The sequence below is a fragment of the Silurus meridionalis genome, chromosome 16 (assembly GCF_014805685.1).
Source record: "Silurus meridionalis isolate SWU-2019-XX chromosome 16, ASM1480568v1, whole genome shotgun sequence".
Classification (NCBI taxonomy): Eukaryota; Metazoa; Chordata; class Actinopteri; order Siluriformes; family Siluridae; genus Silurus; species Silurus meridionalis.
The window spans coordinates 9,491,917-9,507,867 of NC_060899.1; the positions used below are offsets into that span (position 1 = coordinate 9,491,917).

The 15,951-nt window shown below is 36.8% G+C and overlaps 1 protein-coding gene across 3 annotated transcripts in view; it reads left to right on the plus strand.

Annotated features, from left to right (window-relative positions):
* Positions 1-421: 421 nt before the first annotated feature.
* The window catches only part of LOC124399109 (lck-interacting transmembrane adapter 1), a 50,279-nt gene continuing 34,749 nt past the window's right edge, over positions 422-15,951 (plus strand). For 2 of the 3 annotated variants that reach the window (XM_046869830.1, XM_046869832.1), the window contains exons 1-2: positions 422-683; positions 13,873-13,982. The gene's annotated coding sequence lies outside the window, so the exon portion shown is untranslated. Of the gene's footprint in view, positions 684-13,846; positions 13,983-15,951 lie in introns of all 3 variants that reach the window. The other variant, XM_046869829.1, reaches the window with a different exon arrangement.

The window sequence follows — 15,951 nt, forward strand, 5'->3', positions numbered from 1 at the left end:
AATTAATTGTTGTTTTTCTAATTGGATTATATTTTAAGGACCATTATAAAAAATATTTGGAAGTGAATTTGAAATCCTGTGTTGTAGGGTTCCATATAGTGCAGAAAATTGAAGGGAACTTGCCATTTAAACTTTTACATTGATCCGTAATCCTAAAAAACTATCATGTGTAATGAATTTTATTGTAATGCACTAATGTGACAAGAAAATGTAGCTTAGTTCTTCTTGCTGTCTTTTCTGCCTTATTGTGAATGTAATATTCTCAACACAGTCTGATCTAGTGAATGTTTTGGATATTAGCTGTGACTTCAGCCACTGTAAGCAGAGTAAAGTCGACTCTGCATGCGCTTTAGTGTGGAGCACTAGGTGTCGCTGGTCGGGCTTCTTCTCATTTGGTTCCACTTCGAGGTGATTTCATTGATGCTCTTTGCTCAGTTTGAAGATAGACTAGAATAAAGAGGAAAACGAACAGATCCGCTCCAATCCATCATGCAAGCAGCAGCCTCTGAATAGGAAGCGCTGCGGTACACTTGCAAATTGTGATGCATTTACTGTACCTGAAACAGACTGTTATTTTTTGCACGGTGTTGCAGAAGGAGAAATGTGTTTTTGTAGCAATGGCAGTCCCGGGAGAAGAAGTGGTTAATATGAAGAGCTCAGTTGTGGCGTCTTTTAAACGTGAGGTAAGAATACATTTTTTTTTTTATCGAACTATTTCTTTCTAAAACTGCCAGCTTTTAACATAAAATGCGTCCTTCTTCAAAATTAGACGTTACATCATTATTATAAAACAAATATGTTTTATATTCCTGAAACTTGAGATAACTAGTTATCATTTTAGGAATTATTAACTATTTTACGTTTGTTTTGTGAAAGATTATTTTGTGCCGTGTTCCAGCGGATTCAGGTTTTATGGGCAAGAAAGTGGGCCATATTTGTTTGGTTTTTAACATAAACGTTCGCTGGGACTGTGTACTGGGGAGCGTGTGTGTATTTTGTGCATGTTGACTGCATGTTTCCTGCGGGTTATGGTTTCCTCCCACCTCCCAGAAGCATGCATATCTGTCAACTGTCCATGCTAAATTGCTCCATATCCAATGTCCATGTCCATTTAAAAGAAATGGTTACAGAAGATAAATTAATGAATTTAAAATGTGCTTTATTAACGTAGGTATTTACATGCTCAGTAAAAAGAAAAGTTATTTTTTTAAGTTTCTATATAGTTCTTTAGATACTTTAGTAAGCTAGACTCATTTTTTCTTTGGATTATTCATGAGGTCTTTATACTAATGAGCTCTTACTCTGAACACAAACTGATATAGAAACACATTTTAATCAGGTTTTGCTGCATATACTTTATGGTGCCTAATGAGGATTAGATAAAAAAAACCCTGAATCATTGTATAATGTAATACAGCAGTGAAACCAGGACTTTAGGTCAACCATCTGTATTCTCTGTTATTAATTTAATTAATCAATAATCATAAATCTAGACTTAAAGTCTGTATCACAGAACCAAATTTCACTTCCTGTTCATTGTCATAATGGCTGCCTTTCCACATGCAATTTAATGGCACATGTCTTTGCAGAGCAAAGCTTAATAACTGCTTAATGAAGTCAACCAGTGTCTACACATTTATTGTATAACTATTTTAAAAATGTTTTTTTAATCACTGATGATTTCCCAACACATCTTTTACCATATATTTTATGACATTTATGGCTGATCTGGTTAAAATGGCCAATGTGGTATTTTATGCTGCATCTGTAAGCTTTTTACCTGCCGGCTTAATGCTTAAACATATTGTAATGAAGTGAGAGCATAGTAAAAAAAATAATAAGTAAGTTTAGTTAAAATCAAATGAGCTTTTTCACCTCTTTATGTCAAACTTTTGTGCACTGAATACACATTACATTTCACCAATTGAAAAATTTGCCTGTTTGGACTTTTGAGCAGCTCAGTTTCTGTATCAGACACAAAGGGGACAATATTCTTCTTTCTAAAAGCCTGAGAATGTTTTTTCTCAGTTCCCAGCTTTATGCAGACTGTTGTTAAAAGAAGTGGGAATGCTACATATTTGTAAACATGGTCCCAATTTGTTCGAGATGTGCTGTGGACATCAAATTTACAATTACATATTTTATTTCCTTTAAAATGGTACACTTCCTCAGTTTAAATATGTGTCATGATTTCTGTGTTCTATTGTGAATAATATGTGAGATGATTGAGATTTGCAAATCATTACATTTTGTTTTAATTTTACACAGTGTCCTAAATTTTTTGGAATTGGGTTTGTAGAATGAAAATGTGTTAGTAATCTAATGCAGGCTAATAAAAAACAAAAGCACAAGGTATTATAAAAACCTCCAGTGTACCCTTGAGAAATCAGAGAGAATTAATTACATGAACGATAAATGCAATAATTGAGTTTCACATTAAATAACTTGTTGAACTAGGCATGCTGTTTCATTAGAGTGTGCTGGACATTCACATATTAGATTATTACGTAATTATGCCATCTGAGTAAATGACCTGGATTTTATCTGTTTATCTTAATGAATATTCAACTGTTACTAAAAAACTTTAAACTTCAAAAAATGAAGATCTCTAATCCTTCACTCTTTGTCATTCTTATCTCTCATCTTTCTCTCAGTATAAGAGTTCATACTGCTGACAGAGAGGTTTGTCCTGCTCTGTTTTCTTTTTTTTTCATCTCTCTCTCTCTCTCTCTCTCTCTCTCTCTCTCTCTCTCTCTCTCTCTCTACCTCCTTCTCTCTCTTTCTAATGCTTACTTGGTCAAGGACAGGAAATGAGTTGAGTGCATCAAAGTCAATAGCATAGAGGAGTATTTCAGATTCTATTGTATACACATTAGATTAACAGCTTCATCTATAACACAATACTGTATTGTCTTCATAGTACAAGGAAAGTGCATTTAGCATGATTCACTTCTATACTGATCATCTCTACTGCAGTAGTTAGTTTTAACATTGACCTCTGCATGTAGCATTTGACTGTGTTTAAAGGCAGTGGAGAAATAATTTTGTGTGATTTTATTGTGACAATTAATTATTTTAATGTAATGTGGATAATATATTCCTAGCAAACTTAATGTTTTAGTTCAAGATGTTTTATTCCACTTTTTGCCAAGGTTCCTAGTGTTTATAGTCACTCACGTTTGGCAGATTTTCATATGATGTACATATACAACTGAGGCTTTGGGTGTACATTTTTTCTTCAATGTTAGTGAATAAGACCCTCTTTTAAAAAGTCCTTAAGTGGGTAAGAAATAGAGCACAGCTGTGCTCAGTCAGCAGCTCAGTGACTTGGATTGTGTGTGGTTTGGGCAATGTAGTCTGAACAGCCATGTTTGTAGGATGCATTGTCTGCTGGAAAATGGAGCTTGTAGCTTGGCCTTCACTGTAGGCTTTTAGCTCTAACTTTAGGGGTATAACAAAAATTTTGCATTAACCATTTAGGAGTTAACCGGCATTTTTACAGACTAAAAATTATAAAATATAAACAGTCAGAAACTGTCTGAAGTCTGGAGTACCCTCCTTTGTTTTACCAGGTCGTTGTTGCCTAATGACACCTGAGCACATAGGAATATTGAGGGCGATTTCCTTGCCTTAGGAAGCTCATAGAATGTTTTTATGGTATGTTTTGGCCCATTATCAAATTGTACTATGGCACTCAGTACTATGGCACTGTGTCTGTTTATATCCCAGTTATAGTTTTAACAGTTCTCCTTGCACAGTACTGTATAATCAAAGTGTATAGTAGGTTTACTAGTTGGCGGGCGCTATCTCGGGTTTTGTATCTTGTCTTGTGTTGTCTTGTGTTGTCTGTCTGCACTGTCTGTCTGTACTGTTTTTTGTCTGCACTGTTTGTACTAGGTTGCACTCGATGCACTTTACATAGCTTGTGTTGTGTTGTAGCTCTATGTTGTTGTTTAGTGTAGCACCAGGGTTCCGGAGGAACGTTGTCTCGTTTTTACTGTGTACCACTGTGTATAGTAGAAATGACAATAAAAGCCTCTTGACTTGACTTGACTATTATTGGTTTTTCAGCATTTAACTGGTCTGAACAAAAAATATAGCTGTATACACTTCCGACTTCATCCTGTTACTTCTATCAGATGTGACATCCTCAATAAACACAAGTGACCAATGCTTTGACCTTGCTCTACCTCTCTATTTCTATTTCTACCTCTCTTTTCTTGAGTGTTACCAGTGTTTTGCATCTTGAAGGTGGGAATTTTTCCTTTTCCTCCAGGAAGGAGGAAAAGAGGAAAACCAAGGAGGAGGTTTATGAATGTGGTAACGGAAGACATGCAGAGGCAGATGTAGAGGACAGGGGGGAATGGAGACGGATGATCCGCTGTGGGGACCCCTAATGGGAGAAGCCGAAAGAATAAGAAGAAATGTTTTATTTACAAACCCGATTCCAAAAAAGTTGGGACACTGTACAAATTGTGAATAAAAACAGAATGCAATGATGTGGACGTTTTACATTTCGTTATTTAATTCAGAGGACAACAAAAATGACATATCAAATGTTTAAACTGAGAAAATCTATAATTTTTAGGGAAAAATAAGTTGATTTAAAATTTCATGGCATCAACACATCTCAAAGAAGTTGGGACAAGGCCATGTTTACCACTGTGTGGCATCCCCTCTTCTTTTTTAAAACAGTCTGCAAACATCTGGGGACTGAGGAGACAAGTTGCTCAAGTTTAGGAATAGAAATGTTGTCCCATTCTTGTCTAATACAGGCTTCTAGTTGATCAACTGTCTTAGGTCTACTTTGTCGCATCTTCCTCTTTATGATACTTTATGTTTTCTATGGGTGAAAGATCTAGACTGCAGGCTGCCATTTCAGTACCCGGATCCTTCTTCTACGCAGCCATGATGTTGTAATTGATGCAGTATGTGGTCTGTCATTGTCATGTTGGAAAATGCAAGGTCTTCCCTGAAAGAGAAGACGTCTGGATCGGAGCATATGTTGTTCTAGCACTTGGATATACCTTTCAGCATTGATGGTGCCTTTCCAGATGTGTAAGCTGCCCACACGTACTCATGCAATCCCATACCATCAGAGATGCAGGCTTCTGAACCGAGCGCTGATAACAGCTTGCTTTTTTTTTGACCTATAGAGTTTTAGCCAGCAACGGCGAATGGCATGGTGGATTGTGTTTTCTGGAAGTATTCCTGAGCCCATGTTCTGATTTCCATCACAGTAGCATTCCTGTATGTGATGCAGTGCCGTCTAAGGGCCCGAAGATCACGGGCATCCAGTATGGTTTTCCGGCCTTGACCCTTACACACAGAGATTCCAGATTCTCTGAATCTTTGGATGATATTATGCACTGTAGATGATGATAACTTCAAACTCTTTGCAATTTTTCTCTGAGAAACTCCTTTCTGATATTGCTCCATTATTTTTCGCCGCAGCATTGGAGAAATTGGTGATCCTCTGCCCATCTTGACTTCTGAGAGACACTGCCACTCTGAAAGACTCTTTTTATACCCAATCATGTTGCCAATTGTCCTAATAAGTTGCAAATTGGTCCTCCAGCTGTTCCTTATATGTACATTTACCTGCCTGTTTCCGGCCTCTTATTGCTACCTGTTCCAACTTTTTTGGAATGTGTAGCGCTCATGAAATCCAAAATGAGTTAAAAATGTCTCACTTTCAACATTTTATATGATATCTATATTCTATTGTGAATAAAATATAAGTTTATGAGATTTGTAAATTATTGCATTCAATTTGTACAGTGTCCCAATTTTTTTGGAATCGGGTTTGTACTACTTTAAATAAATAATACAATAATAAGATAGTTTTTCAAACATTTTTATTTAATTTAGTTCAATCTCTGTTTTGAAATGTTACTCCGAACCTTTGAGCCACTTCTCACGAACTATCAGATTTTTTTGTGAGTTACACTTTCAAATAAAAGGTCACAAACTGTTGAGGTCGCGAGTGTCAAGGTCTCGAGTATCGAGGTTCCACTGTATACATGAAAGAATTCTGTGATCATTCAGTTTATTTGTTGGCTACTTTTGCTTGCGTCAGCACCTCTTTGCACCTCTTAGTGAGAGCTCCCATGAGAGAAATGCAAATTTGGTATAGAATCAACTCATTAACTCTGATATATGGAGGAAACAGGTCTTACCTGGCCATAAAACTGTGTCCAATTACACAGTGTTCTATTTTTTTTGAGAAATTATTCATGAATGGTTTGAGTATTATGACACAGTTAACAATGTTACCTTGGCTTTTAAATTTCTTTGTTCTCAATTTGATCATGCATTTGTGCGATGTGCTAGACAAACAACTTTGATCCATGGAGGCATCACTCTGCAACTGCTGTTCAAGCTGTTTTGGTTGCAAAAGGGGGATTATTAAAAAAATTAGGCAATTGGTTTTTAATTGCTTTTAATTGTGTATGCGTGTGTGTGTGTGTACAACCTCCCACTTTTGTATTGTTGTGTTTTTTTGTTTGAAACGGCTATGGAAAAAGTATAGATGTTGACATTTGGTTTCTGAAGGAAAAAAAAAATTTGTGGTAGGAAATAAGTTGTCTTCCTGCACAAAAGCAAACACCTATGCATATGCACACACATGCACACACATACACACTGAATTCTTCCGGTGCTGTTCCTTATAGCTGTTTCACATGTCAGCCAGCATCAGCTAACATGTGCAATTTTAATAAGGTGCTGAGTTTTCAGAGAAATTTAACCAGGAAATTAGTAAAAGTACTGCAGTGGATGAACTGCTAACAGGAAACACTTAGAAATGCATTTTTTCTTAAATTGTTCATTACTTACAGCTGCTTTGATTTTTCAAGTAGCAATTTTTAAGCGATTTAACTTATACTTTTGGCAATTGCATATTCTGTACACTTTGCTCTTGTTTATTACCAAATACCACACCCTCCACTCTACATTATGCAATGGTTTGAATTGTAATTTATTGCATGCCTGAAAATAAGTAATCAACATATTTGCCATTTGATTGATCATGCAATAATGTTGGTAGATTAGCCAAAGTCAGTAAAAAAGGTGTGGACAATATCTAATAAATGCACAATTATAAATTTGCAAACAGCAGAATCTGTTCATTGATTGTTGACTTAAACTGATGACAGAAAACACATTATGCTAACAGTATAAATATTCAGAATATAATAAAAGCACTATATTTAAACTTAACTGTTTTTTTAAATGAGTATAACATAGCTAAAATAACATGCATATATTTTATGTAACATAGAAAACTTTCCAAGTGGCACATCGCTATTTATATTTTACCCATGCAATTATTATGTAATTCAGATCGGGAGACTAAAGTCATTTACAATCTGGAAAACCTTGTTTTACAACATCTACTTTGCTTAATAAATCTGAAAATGACAGAATGGCACGTCTCACAAGCAACTGCCAGGATTGGCCTTTCATTTAACAAATTTGATATGAATCATGAAAGATATCTTCTTGTGTGGGTTTGTGTGTCTACAGGCAGGTTGAAGAAACAACTTGCACTGTTGCTTTTGCAGTGAGGCGGTGATTCACTCCACACATACACCACCAAGGGGGGGTGTAGGCAGAGCAGATACAATTGCTTCTGTACCACAATTGCAGTATAACTAACATTCACATCCAGTGCATTAAATAATTGCAATACCTACACATACACTCTTGAATATCTTTTGTGATTTCTATGGAATCACTTTGAAAAGATCTGTTTTGGGTTGACCACTAAACCTAATTACTTTTATTTCTTTCCAAGTCCATCTGCATCAGAAATGTTACTTATACAGTCATTTACAAATCAGACACTTTCACAAAACATGTCTTAGTTGCCCAGCTTAAATTGCTCTAATCATTCTAACTTTCAGGGATGAAACAAAGCCTCACCAGTAGGATTTATATTTCTAAAGAAAAGGAAAAGCTTAGGGCAGCATAATTGGTTAAAACAATGACTAGTATAATTCATACTAAATACAAGGAAGCAACCAGCAAGATTAACTTTCAAATGTAGGGTTGTTAACCAGCAAAACCATTGAGAAAATAAAATGAACGAGTATCTAAAAAAGTAGAGCACATATACTTAAGTGGTGTCACTTGTTGGCTGTGTCAATGACTACTGTTCATAGATGGATTACTCTCTGGGAATCTAGCATGGTGAATCAGTACTGTACTTGGGAGATCTGAGAAACAGGGTTGATTGACAGAATTTAGTCTTTAATTTCAACTTAAAATGGACTGACTTCGAATCATAGAATTTGTATGGATTTAAGTCCTCATTAAACTGCAACGTGTTTCTATAGGACCATTGCGCAGTATTGTCAGTTTGTTGGCCTACTGAGCATTTGCCTTTCTATCAGTGTCTTTCCTTTGTCATGGCACCTCACCTTGGGATAACCCTCGACCTGATCAGCTTGTACTTTTCATCTCACATTGCTGATTGACCACATTCATATTGATTTTGACTTTACAACTTCAGGAGAATTTGTCTGTTTCTGTCCGTACAGGCCACACAGTGTGTGTTTAGTTCCTCGTCATCTCGAGACTGTATTACAGAAACTCGGTACTGACAGGTTTGCCTCTGAAAGACACTTGATCTATGTAACTGGTTCAGAATGCAGCCTTATGACTTGTTTTCAATCCTCCTATGTTCTCCTGCACCACCCCACTGCTATGCTCCCTCCTATAGTTTCCTGTAGCTGCCCCTATTAGATATAAAACAAATGCTTTAAATATACACGTGTGCTTTTGGATTATTGTTTCTGTTTTAATTGCCTGTTAATATATTTGCATGTTATTGACCACTGCTTGCTCTACTGACCACATCTATGCATACTGTTTTGGACTTGTTTATCAAACTGTTCTGCAATTCTAGATTTTCTGAATATTCTGGTTTCTTGCCCAATCTTGTCTGAGTTCATCACAAAATACTGCACCTGATCTGAATACAGTGAAATTGTCACAATTCCAAGCAGCTTTTAAATGAACAAAGTAAAGTTTTACAGGATTTGAAAAAATCAGGCTTTTTGCCTGGAATCTACAAAGTGTTTCTGATTACTCTATTCACTGGAAGAGCACTGGATGTGGAACCAGGTACCTTGTTTGATTATTCTGAAACAGATTAAAAATATTTGTGAATATTTGACAGGGAGACTTGATGTTTCTGTACTACTATTGCACTTATCTCAGGAAAAACAGTCATGTTCTGATGACGCAGTTCAAATCTGTATGTTAGCTGTTGCTTCGAAGATGGTTTTCCATGAGAGGGTTAATTAAAACTTACATGCTGAGCTAGCATGCAGAGTGTAAACAACTACACTCTCTCAGTATATCACCATGGGAGTTAAGTTAATTTAATTCGTACTAGTACAGTGTTTCAAGCCATTCCACCACTAATCACATAGTCGTTAAACTCCTATAGAACCTATAAAACACTTCAAGCTTCGAGTTCATACCAAGATAACAGAAGATTATACGGAGTTTGCTGAAATCTTTAACAAGGCTAAAGAAACACAAATTCCCATTCTCAAACACACTGACCAGAAACTTCCATGTATTGTAGAAATATATGCTTCTGATTATGGAATAGGAGTTGTTAAATCACAAAGAACACTGGCCAGAATGTATCTCTGCTTTCTTTTCCAGAAAATTGGCCCTTGCATAGTGAAACTATGATGTGACCAACAAGGAGCTTCTTTCCATCAAAGTGTCTTTAGAGGAGTAGAGACACTGGCAGGAGGGTACAGCTTACCCAATACAGGACATAATGGATCACAAGAAGTTAAAATATATTCAGAGTGCCAAACATCTTAACCCTAGACAAGCACGCGTCTACCCACCAAGCCTCAGTCCTTCCACCATAAGTCATTATAGCACCCATGTGATGGCAAATCATGAAGGAGATCCAGCATAAACAACAAATGGATCCCACTCCAACAGCATACTCTCCTACCAAACAGTACATGCTACATCTGCCCGGACAATGCATCATGTGATTTCACATGTCCCTCTGCACTGGTCACCAAGGTGTCTATGTATGCTAGTATGTAATTTTTTCTGGGTGGCTAAGTATAACTAAGGATGTTATTGAATTTGATAAATCTTGCTCCATCTGATCATTGATCTCCTTAGATTTAATGGTGCATGATAATACTGGTTATTATAAACAGATTTCCCAAGTCTGTTGTTTGGCTTCCCTTAAAGTTCTCCCTACAGCTATGGAAACTGCTACTTCCTTATTTAGAATGTTTTCAGAATTTACGGGACACCAAAGGACCGAGGTCTCTAATTTACTTCACAGGTTTAATGTGACTGTATAAAGTCATATCCCAATTTATACCCAAACAGGTGGGAATTGTAATAAGGCATCATTAGTATTACCATAATTAATAACTAGTTATGAGCAAGTTGCTAGACTCAACCAACATTGCAATGTCATGCATTTATGTCTTGGGCTAATTTGAGCAAAGGCTTTACTAAATGAAAACATCTTTTTTAAAAGTATTTTTAACTGTCTAAGTCTGCGTGCTTGTGCAACTTTTGATGCCGAGTTTTTATAAGCTGTTAATTCGGTCTCTGGGCTGACACGACTTACACTGCATAATAAAGCTGTTACTTTTCTTGTACTTGAGGCTGAAGTGGTCACAGTCAGGGGTTCACTTAATTTAACTTCAACTTCAGCAGAATTTGACAGGGTTTTGCTTTTAGCTGGGTTTACATCAGTGATGTCTGACTTGTTTGTCTCTATCTTTCTGGTGATTTTTAGCCCAGCAGTTTGCATTTTTTGTTTGATTTTAAAAGCTACTTAAAAAAAAACTACACAGAAAAATTACTAATTCACTAATTCCAGTAAATGCAATTCATTATTTTTCACCTCTGGAAAAGTGGAACATAAAGTAGCACTACATTCTGCAGTGGTGGATGAAGTACACAAAGCATGTACTTGAATTAAAATAGAGATACACATGGGTTGGTCATGCCTGAGGCTATTATATTGCTGAGGCTTGAACTTTTAAACTTTATGTTTATTGCAATATTTGAAGTGACTTGTCAGGATACCACCTTAACAAATCCCAAATTAATGTTATTGCATTTTGTGTAAATGGAAAAGATCTTCTCCACTAACACATGGACATTATGTAGCAACCTGTTAGCCTTTGTGAGACTGAACAACTGGATTAAATGACCTGCCTATTATGGTCCTATTTTCAGTGTGTTGATTGTCTCCTTCCATCTTTCTTGTTATTACTAAAATTTTTATGCATCTGTTGCATAACTGATTTTGTGTGTGTGTGTGTTGGACAAGAAAGTGCTTTCTAAACAAAATGCACAGTTTGATTTTTAAATCATGGTTCGGTTTAATTTCTGTAATCAGTTAAATTGGCACAAATGAAATTGATTAAATAAAATTAAATAAATAAACAAATTAAGTTAAACAGTTTACATTTGTTAGACATTGTTGGACATAAAATGCAAAAAGAATCCATACTGCTGGATTCTTGAGCGTTTTCATGTATGTGCAAAACTAATCTTATTTCTGGTACGGAGTGAGTAGCCACAGAGACAGAAACACTAAATTGAAATCGGTTTTCAGAATTATTTCATTGGTAAAGAAAAAACTCTTTACAACATTTAGCCAGGTGAAGAAAACTCTTGAGTGGGGGTGTGTGTCATTATAAAAGATGTCTTTATGAATGTGAATGCAGCTTTTACCAGAATGATAGGAAATTATGGAGAAGGAAAGAAAGGTCTCATAATCCATGTCACATCATCTTTAAAAAAAATATGGTGGACGCAGTGTTTTGTCAAAGCAAATTGGCTGCTGATAGAATTGGGCCATGGATGTTTACTGATGGTGTGACCTCTGATAGAAGTAGATTGATTTAATTTTGTGTATAGTCATAGTTTCTGCTCTGATTCAGTCAAATACTGCAAAACTGATATTGCTTTATAACACAGGTGGTGAAATGTAAAATGACAGTAAAATGTAACAGCCCTCTGCTCATGCCTACCTCTGCCCACTAGCTTGTAAAATGTTGGCTGCAATTAGAGTCACAGGCTCTTAATTACCTTAAGTACGTTTAAAAGGACTTCCGGGTTTTTTTTTTTTCCAAACATCCGAAAGGGTTCATTGGAATGATATTGGAAAAATCTTTTTCAAAATATATATAGTTATAGACATACTTCAGATGTCTCAGTTGTCTGTGTTTTTGGTGTTTTAAAGCCCAATTTAGCTCATGTCTTTGTCCTTTTTATTGGCATCGCCATAATGTAACAATTTCTCCTTTTATTTAACAATTAACTCTAACATTATGTCAGAATTATGGCCACTTCATTAGAAATTGACAAAATGACAAATTTTGAAGAAGAGAATTTAATTAAAAATGCTAAGAAACTATGAAATAAGGTGTTCCTGAGATACTTTGGTAGAGTTTAATAGCTCAGTCTCTGGGATATTCAAAGTTTAAGGAATTTTACCTGTAAATAGTCACCTGTAATAATCTGTGTTAATAGAAGCATGGAGATGTTTAGGAGAGATGGCAGTGGAGTTTTTAACCAGATTGTTTAACAAGATTCTGGAAGGTGAGAAGATGCCTGAGGAATTGAGAAGGAGTGTGCTGGTACCGACCTTTAAGAATAAGGGAGATGTGCAGACCTGCAGTAACTACAGGGGAATTAAGTTGATCAGTCACACCATGAAGTTATGGGAAAGAGTAGTGGAAGCCGGGCTGAGAGAAGAGATGACCATCTATGAGCAACAGTATGGTTTCATGCCAGGGAAGAGCACCAAAGATGCCTTATTTGCTTTGAGAATGTTGATGGAGAAGTATAGAGAAGGTGCCAAGGACAGAGTGCCAAGAGATGAGTTGTGGTATTGTATGAGGAAGTAAGGTGTGTCAGAGATGTATGTGAGAGTGGTGCAGGACATGTATGAGGACAGTGTGAAAGCAGTGAAGTGTGCAGTAGGAAAGACAGACTGGTTCAAGGTGAAGGTCGGACTGCATTAAGGATCGGCTCTGAGCCCTTTTCTGTTTGCAGTGGTGATGGACAGGTTGACGGACGAGGTCAGACAGGAGTCTTCCTGGACTATGATGTTTGCAGATGATATTGTGATTTGTGGTGAGAGTAGTGAGCAGGTTGAGAAGAGCCTGGAGAGGTGGAGGTATGCGCTGGAGAGTAGGGGAATGAAAGTCAGTAGAAGCAAGACAGAGTACATGTGTGTGAATTAGAGGGAGGGCAGTGGAGTGGTGCGGTTGCAGGGAGAAGAGGAGGAGTTCAGGTACCTGTGGTCAACAGTGCAAAGTAATGGAGAGTGTGTTGGAGAAGTGAAGAGAAGAGGACTGTGGTGAGACCTGCAATATTGTATGGATTAGAGACAGTGGCATTGAGTAAAAGACAGGAGGCGGATGGACAGGATTAGAAATGAGTTTATTAGAGGGACAGCGCGTGTAGGACGTTTTGGTAACAAGGTTAGGGAGGCGAGATTGAGATGGTTTGGACATGTGCAGAGGAGGGACATGATTTATATTGGTAGAAGAATGCTGATGATGGAGCCACCAGGAAGAAGGAAAAGAGGAAGGCCAAGGAGGAGGTATATGGATGTGGTGAGGGAAGACGAAGAAGAATCTGTGTTAATCGAATTAGACCTAAATTGTAGAGAGAACATTATGTTTTTTTATTGCATAATACTGCAGAATATGACCACAGAAATCTTTTATTTATCTATTAAGCACAAATTAGCTCACACTTCAGAACTACAGAGGGTAAAGGGAGTATTCTGTAATCACCACTTGCTACTATATTCAAGTAGTTTTTTCTATTTGTACTCCAATGCAGTGATCAAGAACAACTAGTTACTGGTGAAGGAAGATTCTCTATCTGCAACCTTCTAAGCACTTGAGGCCATCTACCTCCTATATCCAAGTCTTTTCTTCACTGTATTTATGGTGAGTCTTGCTTAACATAAAATAAATAAATATATACTCTACATACAGCGGGGAAAGTAAGTATTTGACATCAGCATTTCTATCAGTAAGGGGATTTCTAAGTGGGCTATTGACACAAAGTTTTTACCAGATGTAGCCATCAAGCCAAATATTGAATTCATACAAAGAAATCAGAACATATATATATATATATATATATATATATATATATATATATATATATATATATATATATATATATATATATACAGTAGAACCCGGTTATGTCGATGTCCTAGGGGGTTGCTAAAAAAAATCGAGATAACCGATGATCGAGATAAACGAAAATCAATATGGCGGCAATATATTAACTTGCTTGAAATTTCTTTATGTACATGATGTGCGTAAATAAATGAGAATGTGTATGCACATGTGTATGCACACATGGAGGGTTTTTTTACACAACAGCGTTGCCACGATTGGTTTGATGAAGACATGCTATAAAAATGTACATACATTTTTGTTAATTGTCAGGAATGCTTTCTCGGCCGCTTTCTCTGAAGCTCGTTTATCATCATCACCAGCTCCTATTTGAACTTCCACACTCTCACTGTCTGTTATTGTTGGTATATGTTGGTTCACGGCGGTCGTTGTTATCGCTCATGCGTATCCCGGTACGTGCCTTCCCACCTGCACTCTCTCAACGGCTGCGCTTTTCTTCCCAAAGCGCATTGCGGATTCCCACCCGATCCTGCCGTTGTTAATTCTATGCTTTTGCTGCGTATGTGTGTATGTGTGTATGTTTCAAACGGTTTCAAACAGAGGAATACCTGTGTGTGTGTGTATATATATATATATATATATATATATATATATATATATATATATATATATATATATATATATTACAGTGGAACCCACTTATCTCGACCTCGGTTAACTCTTAAACTATCTATTTGATTCTGTTCAGTTCAGTTTGATTATAACACATTTGACAATAGAAATTGTCTCAAAGCAGCCTTAGAAAGAAAAAAAGGTATCAAAAAATCTATAAGTTTAATCCCTATAAGTTTGTTCCTTATAAGTTTATCCTTAGTAAGCAAGCCAGTGGTGACTGTGGCAAGGAAAAACTCCCTAAGATGGTATGAGCGGAACCAATCCTCATCTGGGTGGCAGCAAATGTCCATTCATTACCAGGTATCTACTGCAGTACGCTGCCTGCATCATAATACTGCAAACTGCTGCCACATTTTTCTTTTTTATTTCATTAAACAAAATTGCACTACTGGTACGCATCATACTGTTTTAGCCAATGGTGGACAAAGTACACAAGTCATGTAGTTGAGTTAAAGAAGAGATACACTCTGTAAAATACTACCCCAGTAAAAGTAAAAGGGCTTTCTTTATTGATTTATTAAGGCTATAATGTTCCTATTATCATTCTTGTCACAGGCAGACATGTTTAATCAACTCACCTTGTGTAAAAAGACTCCAATGTTACTCTTAGCACGCCAATTCTATTAATAGAATGATATTAATAATTCACTGATTGATATCTATTAAAATGATCATGAGCCCAAAACCTTTCAACTACTTGAGCAAATAAGGCCACAGGAAACCCAGCCATAGGGGTGCACAAGCCAGTGCACTCTTAGTGCCGGTCCAAAGCCCGGATAAATGGGGAGGGTTGCGTTAGGAAGGGCATCCAGCGTAAAAACATGGGCAAAATCAAACATGCGGATCACGGAAGAGAATTTATATTTATATTAAGTTTGTAATCTTGCGTACCAGTGTAGATTTATTCATTGCTAGAGACTCAAAGCACTTTCGTACGTCGCTCTGGATAAGGGCGTCTGCTAAATGCTGCAAATCTAAATGTAGATGTAAATTTCTTACCGGATCGGTCGAGGCCCGGGTTACCAACACCCACCACAGCTATCGTTAGACAACATGGTACAGGTGGAAATTTGGCTACTGTTGGCCAAAGGAG